This window comes from Psittacula echo, assembly GCF_963264785.1.
Source record: "Psittacula echo genome assembly, chromosome: 4".
Lineage (NCBI taxonomy): Eukaryota > Metazoa > Chordata > Aves > Psittaciformes > Psittacidae > Psittacula > Psittacula echo.
The window spans coordinates 17,756,325-17,769,766 of NC_137738.1; positions in this window are offsets into that span (position 1 = coordinate 17,756,325).

Sequence of the window (13,442 nt, forward strand, 5' to 3'; positions counted from 1 at the left end):
TCTAACAGTCATCACAACGTTGGACACCTAAGTTGTATTGAAAGGGATTATTCTTCGTTATCATAGGAGCTGGAGTAAAATCAGCTCTTCCACTCCATCTGGGAACCTGCTCACCAGAGACTGAAGCCGCAGCTCTCATGGGATGATTAGTCTTGACCCTTCTTCCTATTTTCAATTCATGCACCTGTTCCTCCAAAGCTGAAGTAGGTTTTCCATCCCACTTCGTCATGTCTTCTCCATGATCCCGCAGGTAAAACCATAGGGTGGCCCGTGGTGTTTGCCTTCTATATCTCTGTCTCGAACAATAGGACGTCTTTTGTTAACAGCTGAGATGTGTGTTGGTACACGTGAGGAGCTGGATAAATCAGATAGATTGTCCCTCAATTGTTTGACATCCTGGGACAGTTTTTCCACAGCTGAGATGATGGAAGGGGTGAGATTGTCTTCGAACTCTCGGAGTTTATGAATCATTTCATCCACTGTTGGTGTTACTATGTCACCCCAGGTTACTGTTGCCAATGAATGGGCATATGATGACGGTGCATTCCGTGTAAGTTTTCACCACATGGGTCGTGTACATTCGACTTCATCTGGGTCTATGGGTATATCTCCGTTATTCGGTTTGATGTGATAGATCATCTCTACGATGGCTGATTCCCTCAGAGACTGGATGCCTTTGTCTAAAGTAGTCCACTTGGCCGAACGACTCGTAACATCGTCCTTGTATGGAAACCTTTCTTTCACAGCTGCCAAGAGCCACCTCCAAAGACTGAGGGACTTTTTTCTCTCTTGCAATTGCTTTGTCAATTCCCCCTTCTCTAGCAAGTGATCCCAGCTGCTTGGCTTCCGTACCTCCTAGTTCGTGACCATCGGCCCCATTGTCCCAGCATCGGAGCAACCAGGTGATGATGTGCTCCCCTGGTTGACGGGTAAAATCTTTTCGCATATTCCGTAGCTCGGTTGAGGTCCGAGGTCGAGAAGTCACCTCTTCTTCTTCTTCGTCATGTGATGATGACTCCTGATCAGATGGTGGCCCGGGTGGTGAATACATTGTTTCTTCATCTTGCTTCACCCTTCTTGCCTCTTTTTTGCTTTTTCTCTTGCGTAGAGGGGCAATCGATATTGGTACGAATTGGTCCTCTGGTTTAGCTGCAGTCATCACTGTGGTTTGAGTAGCAACAGTACTTGTCGCTGGAGGTGGTGTAGCTGCTGTGGTTGGAGCTGGGGTAGCTTCGCTGTCTGTTGCAGTCGAAGTTTGAGTAGTGGCTGTACTTGTCGCTGGGGTAGCTGCACTGTCTGTTGCAGTCGAAGTTTGAGTAGCGGCTGTACTTGTCGCTGGGGGTGGTGTAGCTGCTGTGCTCGGAGCTGGAGTAGCTGCGCTGTCTGTTGCTTCGCCCTCAGATCCAGGGACATTTTTTCCCTTTTGAAGGTGCTGGATAGTGTTGAACAAGGCCCGGTAAGCATAGGCCAAGCCCCAGCACGTTGACATGATTTGTCCCTCTCTGGTATGACCAGGATGACAACACACCTCATTTAAGTGTTTTACTAATTCTTCTGGATTTTGCAGTTGTTCGGTGGTGAAATTCCAAAACACTGGAGGGGCCCACTGACCTAGATACTTGCCCATACTATCCCACACACCCTGCCACTCATGGCTATACAACCTCGGGGAAAATCTCTCGGTCCCCCTATATTGTCGTCTAACCCCAGACAAGACCCAAACCCGACTCTGCTTAACTCTTGAGATCAGACGTAATGGTTGTGAACAAAACACACTCTGTATGCGTGCCAACATGGTGACCCCCATCACAATCAGCAAACAGGTCTCAACAATATTAAAAGGCCACTCAAAAATTTCAAAACTCTCAAACGATGCTGCAAACGGTCTGGGAGGGGCACTGGGAGGGTAAAAGAATATCTCCTTCATAGGTTGACCACCCAGGAAGGAGAAAAAAGATGTATAGTTGCTAAGCATTTGTATTATATACCTCCCAAAGTATAAAGGTGGTGACCACACTGGGAACACAAGCCAGATCAGTTTCATGATCAATCCTTCTATTGTATTACAAGTCATTGCCACAAAATACAACGAGACAACAACCTTAGCCCAAGCCCCACACTTGAAAAACACCAACACAGCAAATACCGGCTCTAAGTAACCTATGGCATATTGAGACTGTGAGATCAAAAACAACTTTGAGAGCCAATAAATCAGCATTGTGACGAGTGACTATTAATCCAAAACACTGAATGCTTATCACAAACAAAACAAAATTAGACACACTCTAAAAACACAAACAAAATTAGACACACTCCGGTCAGATCTGTCGTTATCTCAACCATTCATGCCCCACGTTGGGTGCCAAAAAAGAACTGTCGTGGTTTAAGCCCCGGCTGTAAATTAGAACCACGAAGTCTACTTCCCCCCCACACTCCCCAGAGGGATGGGGAGGAGAATCGAAAGAATGTAACTCCCACGGGTTGAGATAAAAACAGTCCAGTAACTCAGGTATAACACAAATCACTACTGCTGCCACCAATAATAATAATGATAAGAGAAATAACAAGGGAAGAAAATATGATACCGCTCGCCGGAAAAGAGCCCGACCGAAAAGAGGACGTGCCCTTCCGGGTAGCTCCCAGTTACATCCCCGGGCATGACGTGCTGTGGTATGGAATACCTCTTTGGCCAGTTTGGGTCAGGCGTCCTGTCCCTGCTTCCTCCTGGCCCCTCCTCCTCCCTGGCAGAGCATGAAACTCACAAAGAACTTGGTCAGTCTAAACATCAGTGTTATCAGCTGTTCTCAGGCCAAAAGTCAAAAACACAGTGCTGCAACAGCTACTAAGAAGGAGAAAAACTGACTGCTACTGCTGAACCCAGGACAGCCATTACTGATGAAAAGGAAAGAGAGAAATGAAGCAGAAGGATTTAAGAGAAGCACTGGGCTATGAGCAAACAGGGCCTGAATTAGAGCGAAGTTATTGCAGAACATAAGAGAGCACAGTTAAATTATTTGTATGTGCCAATACTATGAGAAAGAATTAGAAAGCAGATCAACAAAGCAGCATAAACAGGGGGAAGAGCAGATGTCTAATTAATAAAGTATTTTTTTTAGAGTAAAATCATTCCTAAATGTCCCTGCAGAAGTGTAAGCCATTTGACAGGAAGCACTGGTAGTTAAATTAATGTAGCAGTGATGTTATGTTTAGAGACAATAGAGGCCCGGTTATCTTCTCACATACACCCACCTAAATCAGCTGAAATCAGAATTAGATGCTATGGTAAAATCTGTATAAGTAAGGAATGCAAACCTTAGGTTTGTGCTGCTGATGGATTATTTCCACTATGCAAGGATAAAAAAAGTGTAGCCTCTGCTACATATAGACTAAGTGCAAGAGGATCTCCCTCATCCTGTAACTGATCTGCTGTTACACCTGAAACTACAAAAGCATTTTAAGCCTAAACTAAATTGGAAGCCTGTTTTATCACATGTGGATACTCTCTAGAGTAAAGAATTACTAGAGAGCATTTTATATATATGACTTTGCACATTTCCAATATATAGCATAATTTGAAAATTATAATGTGGGTTCTTTGGCCATTTTCACACAGAAAAGTCAAACTAAACCTTGAATCATAGAATCATAAAATGGATGGAGATGGAAAGGAGCTTAAGATCATTGAGTTCCAACTCCCCTGCCATGGACAGGGACACCTCACACTAGACCATGTCACCCAAGGCTCTGTCCAGCCTGGCCTTGAACACTGCCAGGGATGATGCATTTACCACTTCTTTGGGCAACCTATTCCAGCGCCTCACCACCCTCACAGTAAAAAGCTTCTTCCTTGTATCTAACCTGAACCTATTTAAGTTTGAACCTATTACCCCTTGTCCTAGCTCCTCTTCTGATGAGGAGTCATTCTTTGGTATATTTGTAGGCCCCCTTCAGATACTGGAAGGCTGCTATGAGGTCTCCAAGCACCCTTCTCTTCTCCAGGCTTAACCGCCCCAACTTTCTCAGCCTGTCTTCATATGGGAGGTGCTCCAGTCCCCTGATCATCCTCATGGCCCTCCTCTGGACTTGTTCCAACAGTTCCACGTCCTTCTTTTGTTGCAGACACCAGAACTGTACACTATACTCCAAGTGAGGTCTCACGAGAGCAGAGTAGAGGGGCAGGATCACCTCCTTCAACCTGCTGGTCACGCTCCTTTTGATGCAGCTTAGAATACAGTTGGCTTTCTGGGCTGCGAGTGCACACTGAAGCCAGCTCATATTGAGTTTCTCATCAACCAACATCCCCAAGTCCTTCTCCACAGGACTGCTCTGAATCTCTTCTGTGTCCAACCTGTAGCTGTGCCTGGGATTGCTCTGACCCAGGTGTAGGACCTTGCACTTAGTTTGGTTGAACTTCATGAGGTTGTCATTGGCCCACCTCTCAAGTGTATCAAAGTCCCTCTGAATGGCATTCCTTCCCTCCAGCGTATCAACCAAACCACACAGCTCAGTGCCATTGACAATCTTGTCTTCTTGCTGAGTCGCATTCAGTTTCAGATAAAATTCATGATCTGATTTGCTTTCCTCAGTCTAAGGGGTTGCAATGAAAGGCCTCCATATCAGGATCCAAAAAGAATGAAGGAGGAAGTGAATCTACAGAAAGAATATCTGCCTCATTAGGGATGATTAATGTGAAGGAAGATCTCATTTGTCTGGAAAGCACAGCTCTGGAGTAGATGCTGTGGGCAGTAGGGGAAAATGGCTGGAGCAAAATCTGTCACCATAGGAGGAAAAGAGGAGATAAACAATCTTTCATAGTTAGCAAAAGATGCGGGAAGATCAGGGACCTTTCTGTACCCTGCAGGAGAATTGTCTAAAAAAAAAGGAGAATATATTTTCATTGTAAGCCTTAAAGCTTTGTGACTCCTTTTGTGTTCATCTCTGGCTGAATAAATGCGGTCCGTCTTCCTTCTCTGCTACAGGAGTTAGGTGAAAGAGATATTCTGCACCCACTGCTTCCTGGTGTTACCTCACCTGCATTTGAACCTGTCCAGTTTTTCAATAAGCTTGTAGTATGTACTGTTAGCTGTGGGGGTTTGACAGCCCCTTTGCTATTGGAAACCATAGAATATCAGGTTGAAAGGGACCTCAAAGATCATCTGGTCTGATCTTCCTAAGCAAAGCATGGACTAGAGTAGTTCTCCTAGCATCCTGTCCACCAGAATCTTTAAAGTGTCCAGCGCTGGGGAATCCACCACTTCCATAGGGAGGTTATTCCAGTGGCTGATTGTTCTTATTGAGAAAAATTTTCTTCTTGTGTTCAGTTACATTTTCCCCAAGAGTAACTTGTGCCCGTCACCCCTTGCCTTTTCCATGTCACTCCTTGTAGAAGGGAGTTTCCATCTTTGAAAACACTCATTAGATACCAGAAAATGTAATAAGGTCTTCCCCCAACCTTCTTTTCTCAAGGTTGAACCAATCCAGTTCTCTCAGGCTTTCCTCATATGGCAGGTTTCACAGTCCTTTGATCATCTTTGTGGCCCTTCTCTGGACCCTTTCCAGCTTGTCCACATATTCTTTTTATATAGTGGGGACCCAAATTGAACACTGCATTCCAGATGTGGCCTGCCAAGTGCTGAGTGGGATAAAATATAAATATATAACTATATAATGACAAATTATTAATAAATACATTAAAACTATACATAAAATAAAAATACAGAAATAAGATACAGAAGAGGAAGTGACCATTGTCTTTGTATATCTGAATTCATCTGATGTCACTGATATTTAGAAACCAATTCATTTGGCAGATTTAGTTGAAAAAGAATGCTCTATCCTGGCAGTCCCTCAGTTGTTCTTTCTAAAATATTACTGGGGCTGTCTGGGCTAACGCTCTTCATGTATCCTGGAGTATAGCATTACAATGATTATTCTAACCTTTACTTCTGAGAAGTCTCATAGATCTCATGATCTCTGATTTCTTATAGAAGTCTCAGTCATTCATGATCTCTGAATGCTCAGCAGCAAATAAGCTATGATGATGAATCCAAGAGCTATCTACAGAGCACTTTATCTTTGATATCTGTCTTTACAGTGCTTTTTTGCTGAGCTGTTGATGGATTGTTTAAATAAGTGTTGCTGATGGAGGTGAAGTCAAGCCACTGCTTTCTTGAACAGAAGCACATTAGTATTTTCTTTCCTACATGGTGGCTCATGGCTGAATAAAGTTGCTTCATTGAAATGGTTGAATGATTTAGTCAAATGAATTGGAATAACCCCAGGTAATTTTCAGAGGAGAATAGAACTAATCTGTATTAATGTGACCAAGACGGTCTTATGTAGAGTGTCGTATAACTGAAATGAGTCCAAAGTCAGTCAGTGTTGTCTTGGGTATCTGTAAACATCATGACACATTCGTTCCTTGGGAAGTTTTGACACAAGCACAGTTTTCTTTAAATGCCCAGGGTACAAGATTCCAGAAACAATTCAGGCAGATTCATCATAAGGGGAGTCAGGGTGAATCTGACCAGGCTACTCCAGAAATGAATCTGATCTCATTTGTTCGGGTTACTTTTAGGAAAACAAAATCAGGGTGAGTGAAATTTGCAATGTTGTTGCTATACAAATCTTTTGCTAGTATATTCAATATCTTACCATCTCTCATCTGGAAGAGATCAAAAGAGTAACTTGAAAAAAAAATTGAGAGAAGCATTTTGTGATGAGAAAAACATGGTTACTGAGGGCTTTTTTTAGCTTTAGGTTTTGTTTTCATACAAGGATTTTAAAATTAAAAAAAAAGCAGCTAATTATTTTATAAAATCTTTAATGCAAATGTGTAAAAAACCTGTTCAAACACCCAAAACAAAACGTTCTGATGGGAAACAAATTATAAAGTAGGCTTGACCCTGCTAACTTAGGTTTCAAATGCCTGTCTTTTTCAGTTTGTAATCTCAATAATATTGCAGTAAAGGTAGACCAATCCTACAGTTGACTGAGGACTGCTAGAACAGAGGTGAGTTGAAGAGACTTGAAGATATCAGGGTGAATTGCAAATTCTGCCCAAGCAGCTCAGAGATAGCTGCCTAGGACAAAGCCTGTCAAGTGGTTGTAAATTTGTCTGAATACCTCAGGTAAATACTAAGTTTAGAAGCACTCTTCTGAAGCCCAGTATGGGACAAGTGTATTAGAAACATCATAGTATAGCCATTGCTTTCAGTTTAATCATACCTAGACTTGTGACAGTGAGGGCTGGTTTTTACATGCTGGATCATGTCTGGACAATGTGGAGTCTTAGAGCTGGGGCTAGATGTTCCCCTCATGCTTCTGAAATACTTCTGCAGAGCTGTGGGACTGTGGCTGGGAGTATTTTATGTATGAGGGCTGAGAAGCTATATGCTGGGAGGAACCATTTGGTACGAGATGACATCTGTCCTGTGTAAAGGACACTAGCAGAGAGGATACATAGGATAAGAGAGATGTCCTATACCTGGGTTGGAACAATCCCAGGCACAGCTACAGGTTGGGCAGAGGAGAGATTCATAGAATCTGCATAGCCCTGCAGAGAAGGACTTGAGGTTTTGGTTGATGAGAAACTTAACATGAGCCAGCAGTGTGCTCGCAGCCCAGAAAGCCAACTGTATCCTAAGCTGCATCAGAAGGAGCGTGACCAGCAGGTCAAAGGAGGTGATCCTGCCCCTCTACCCTGCTCTCGTGAGACCTCACTTGGAGTATTGTGTGCAGTTCTGGTGTCCTCAACATAAAAAGGACATGGAACTGTTGGAACAAGTCCAGAGGAGGGCCACGAGGATGATCAGGGGACTGGAGCACCTCCCGTATGAAGACAGGCTGAGAAAGTTGGGGCTGTTCAGCCTGGAGAAGAGAAGGCTGCATGGAGACCTCATAGCAGCCTTCCAGTATCTGATGGGAGCTTATGAGAATGCTGGGCAGGGACTCTTTATTAGGGACTGTTGTGAAAGTACAAGGTGTAACGGGTTCAAACTTAAACAGGGGAAATTTAGATTGGATATAAAAAAGTTCTTTACTGAGAGGGTGGTGAGGCACTGGAATGGGTTGCCCAGGGAGGTTGTGAATGCTCCATCCCTGATGGTGTTCAAGGCCAGGCTGGAACCTGAAACTTGAACCACCAGAGCCTTGGGTGGCATGGTTTAGTGTGAGGTGCCCCTGCCCATGGCAGAGGGGTTGAAACTAGATGATCTTAAGGTCCTTTCCAACCCTAACTATTCTATGATTCTATGATACACTAAAGGGCTGGTCTTTCCTTGATATACGTCTGTATTATGCTTAGTCTCAGGCATCTGCTTCTGTAAGGACTTGAGCTTTCATGAGCATCTGTCTCCACTAACTAAATCCTATTCCTATTTCTGGAGAAGATATTGGAGTGAGTGGAGTGATGGGGAGCACTGGTGATTTCAACAGGCCTTATCCAGCACCTGAGCCTGGCGGTCTTCTATGTGTGTTTTGCCCGCAGTTCTGGAGCTGAATCTTGCTGAGCCACTCTGTCTCCTGTACATGAGACCTGACAGCTGTTTTAATTTTTCCCTTCCATGTAGGCTGCTGCTCAATCTCTCTCCCTGCACTACTTTTGCTTTCGTATAGACAGCCAGGAAGGATGAGTGGGACAGGCAGAGTGTTACCTATGGAGCAGAAGAACCAGAACAGAGCTGACTAGAAGAAAAGCCTGCACATAAACAAAAGCAAAATCCTGCCATTTATAGTTCAGAGCAGACATAGTAGGGGCTTGTGTCTTAGTAATTAACTGTTCAGCACACAATCCCAAACTCAGTGCAGGTGGTACCTGTAAAACTCAAGAACCTGATGACTTCAAGGATTGTTTTGAAACTAAAGCCCATACTTACTGTAAGTTGTATGTCTCAAAGAACAGTTCCTAACAGGTTTTGGCTGTTGTCTGGGGTCTGGCTCCTCGGATGATGTCTCTGGTTGTAAAGGGTTTCCCTTCTTGGGGGGGATTTGGCAGTATCTGTGGCTTTGCCTGGGGACCACTGGCTAGAAAGGTTCTGCTTCTATTTCACTTGTCATTTCTCATTACTGTCCATGATATGACCGTTCAGTTATGGACAGCTGTGTGCAGGGCTTTCTGAGCACATTAAGCTGCCAAGCATTTTCCATGGCTGCATAAATTTTTCCACAACACAGCAACTGGTGTAAAAGAAAATAACATTGAAGTGCAAGCAAGTGAGGACATACCCTGTAGGTTTAAAAATATCGCTTACACTTCAACACTTCTAAACTCATGTTGAAAGATATTTGTTTTCCTTAGTCTTTCTGATCAGTTGCAGCATTTCAGTAAGTAGAGTGTGGAATCCAGATGTTCCAGTGTCTCCTCTCTGACACTGGGAAGCACTGGGAATTTTGGGAGAATTCCAGAAATCATGGAGATATGAGATGTTCTTGCACACCCTATAGTCTCCTGAACTTTTAGAAACCAACTTAAGCCTGAACGCAACAGAATTTTTTCATCTGCAGTTGCCTTTCCATTCTTCCTTCTACATGCATCTTTTAAAAAGTAGCTGCTATAATTCTGGATATTTTTGTTATGTATAGTTTCTCCTTCTGAATCCTGTCTGAATCCTGGCATGTTGGCAATGAGCTCCCCAGCCTGATTTCACACTGCATGACTGATGTTCTTTTCTCTCTTTCTACCTTTCAGCTTCCTTTTTTCTCATTCTGTAAGACAAGGAGACAGGATGCTCCCTGCCTTTTTTCTTCAGGCTGTGCTACATTCTGTAAATTCTTTCATTTTTTAACTAGTTTATTTCCCAGTTCAGATGTTTTCTATTTTTTATTGGATGATAGCTTTTTTCCTAAGCAGTTGCTTGTTTTTATCACTATTCTGATTCTCTTCTAGTTAAGTGATATCTTATTTGGATGGCTTGGCCATTATACACAGTACTCCAAGGAAGGCTGTGGTGTTACTTGCTGTTGTAAATTTCTCATCTAACAGAGACTTAATAGCCTATAGAAGATAAGTGTAGAATTAGATGTAGCCCAAAAAGCTGGATCTAAGCACCTTTAAGCTTCAGGGAAATTTGGATTCATATCAGAGGTTTTTTGGAGTCTAGTCAGCAATTACTTCCATGACTGCTGAACCGAAGCATAAATTTAGCAGACGGTGATGTATAGCTCCTTTAATCTGCTTTGGAAAACCTACTATCCCTGTGCTAGTCAAAGACTGAGGAATTGAAAAGGTGACCTAAAGCCACTTCTGTCTTAGCTCTTGCAAGGAAGACAACTAACTGCATCAGAACTATCCATTCACTTATCTTGTGTATTGCCCTACAGTGCCTGCGTTGTGCCAGTCCCCTTGATTTCTATGTGGTGCTAAAGGGTTACAGAGTACTCTTGAGTACCTTTGCCCAGCCCCCTGTGAAGAAATATCCTCTTTCTGAACCTCTGTATCACAATAATTATGTAAGTGAAATGGTCAAGAGGACCTCATGTTCAGATCTGGAGATGCTTTGTTTTCTTCATGAATAAAATTATCCAGAAGGAGCACGAAGAGCTTTTCATCTGGAACTGTTAGGCCTCCAGGAACAGGATATTGCAAAGGGAATGGTCTACTAGTCATGTTAGACTAGTACGAGATAGAAGATGTTGCAGATGGAAGCTCAAACATTACTGAAAAATATTTTTATTCCTTGCTAAGTTTTTCAGTTAAAGCCCTACAAGCCAGGGATGAGGGGAGGTGGTGAGCTGACCATGCTAGGACCTGTTAATAAGAGAACACCTACTTTTCAGTTCTGACTGAAATTCTGACAGAAATTTGGTTTTGCCTCCCTCCTCCTTTTTTTTTTATCTTCTCTGAAACACATGTACTCTGCCTACAAGTTGTGGTTACTTGCAGGATGTTCATATTCTTATTGCTGTCACTTTTCATTTAAGTAAGAACAAAGCATCATCTTTATAGCTGAGAGACTAATTTATACTGTAGTCTTCCCCCCCTACAATTTCAGTCAGAAAACTGTAATATGCATGGAAGTGTATGTTAAACAGTTACGGGATGTTGGTAGTTGAAGCTAGAGATTTTAGTATTGCCCGAAAACGTATGTTTTCTTAAGCAAAGGAATATTTATAAAGCTAGTACTATTTGTCTTCTTCTGGGAAGATCATAGAATCACTGAATGGTTTGGGTTGGAAATGACCTTAAGATCATCTAGTTCTAACCACCTTGCCATGGACAGGGACACCTTCCACTAGATCAGGTTGGCCAAGGCTCTGCCCAGCCTGGCCTCAAACACTGACAAGGATGGAGTATTTACTACTTCTGGGCAGCTGTTCCAGTGCCTTACCACCTTTCACAGTAAAGAACTTCCTCCTTATATCTAACACCCCCAAATCCTTCTCTGCAGGGCAGCTCTGAATTACTTCTCTGCCCACCTGTAGCTGTGAAAGTAGATGTGGAACTATCATTCCGAAGGATTAAAAGCTTGGATATTAGAATAATGTAAGGAAGACAAGAGTACAGCAAAAGGCAAAATGTGGTAAAAGCACTACATGTGCAGTGCTTGCACACAGGCTTCATATTGTAACACTTCTACACTGGCTAAAGTGTAGTTTCATTTCTGCCAGCTGATTTAGTAAAATAGCATTGGGTCTTCACCCCACCCTGCTTTTAGGTTACACAAGCCTTGGAGAGGGGAAGTAGTCTCATGCCACGTTTTCTACTGCATTCTCAATGGCTGCTACTACCCAAGCAGCTTACAAGGCTTCTGGTGATAATATTTTTCCTAAATACTTTTGAAAACTGAAATAATTTATTCTGGTGAAGCTAATATACTAATTATTCATAGAGGATTTAGGTAGGGGGAACATGGATGGATCAAGGAATAAAAGAGGTTAAAAAGGAAAGAAATTACTGCTGCCTTTTTCTATGCATTAAATCTCAGACTTAATCAAGGACAAAGTAAAAGAACAGAATTTATCACCCTCCTTAATGTTTCTTAGTGCTAAACTCTCCACTCCAAGTTATTGCTTGGTACAGATCAATTTTCCATTCCACAGAAATACCTTCCCTAGCCATTCTTTTGCATCAGGATGTCCCCTGGACTCCTGTTTTTCATGCCAATCTTCTGAGTACTTTCTACAAGCTTACATAATCCACATCAATATCGTTTGGGCTCAGAAGATTAAATCCCCTCCCTGCTGCTCCTTCCAAGTAAACACTTGGTTACACTGGTGACACTGGGTTAACTTTCTTTTGCTGGTCTTGCTTCCAAGATGTTGAGCATCTAATTTTTTTGCTGCAAGGGAAATACTTCTTCCATAGTTTCATTCTCAATGGAAGCTGAGGTGCCTGTGTAATTGCAATACATGTAGCTCTGATTCCGCTGAAGAGACCTTCTGAGGCATGGCTAAGGGTAACTTGGAAAAGTGGTAGCACCTGGCAAGTCTATGTCCTTGTTAGTAAGGTGTGAATTGGCTGTGATAGCTCTGGGCTGAAGCTGGACTATGGAAGAGAAAACTGCTGAAGGGCATGGTCTAAAAGCCCCCTAGTTTCCTCAATGCCCCTTACTCCACACCCAGCAATTTCTTTTGGCTAAGAGATTTTTCTGTTCATTTCTACTGAATCATTGTGTGACTCAAACCATTTTGGACTATTTGCACTGCATTTTATTGTGCGAATTAGCAGTAGAAACTGTAGGATCACAAAGTGGCTTCCAGGCATAACTAAATTTATCTTCTTTTATTTTTCCTCTTATTGTACTACCTTTCAGGAGTAGATATAAGGTTTGCAAACGTAGGGAAATCTCACAAGCATATGGAGTAAAATGCTGATAGTCAGGAATAGAACCATCAAATTCTGCTTCCTAGTCCTTTACAGTCTTCATAGTAAGACCTTGATATATAGTCTTGAGGGTAGATAGTGGTCTAGAGATGTTTTGTGTGATTTCCATTTTATATTAATAGAAACAGAATTAAAACATAATCCTTAGTAGCATTTCATCCATGTTAAATATGAACTTTTTCAAGTAGGTCACAGACACAGATAGACTATTCAGTTTTCAGTATGGGAAAGCATATTCACTTCATCTTTGAAATGGATGGCCATAAGAAATTGAGGAAAATGGCTCAGGAGGAATAAACTAGGAGACAAGATTAGTCATTTAGTACCTCCACAATTGCCCTATGGAGCACAATTGACTAAACTATTATTTTGAAATCATATTTGCAGGGGAATTCCTATTTTTACTTAGTTAAGTTCCGAATCTGCCACTGGTTCTATGTCAATGTGTTGATAGATAACCTACATGTAGATGTTTATACAGAAGTCTTTGGATGAATATTTTTTACTCTTTTTGCCTGTTAGATATTTCACTTCACTTCCTGGATATTTGGTAGCTCTGTTGCCTGGATGATTAACAAGAGATTGAATTGAAAAGTAAACTGTAAATTGCAGGTAGGAA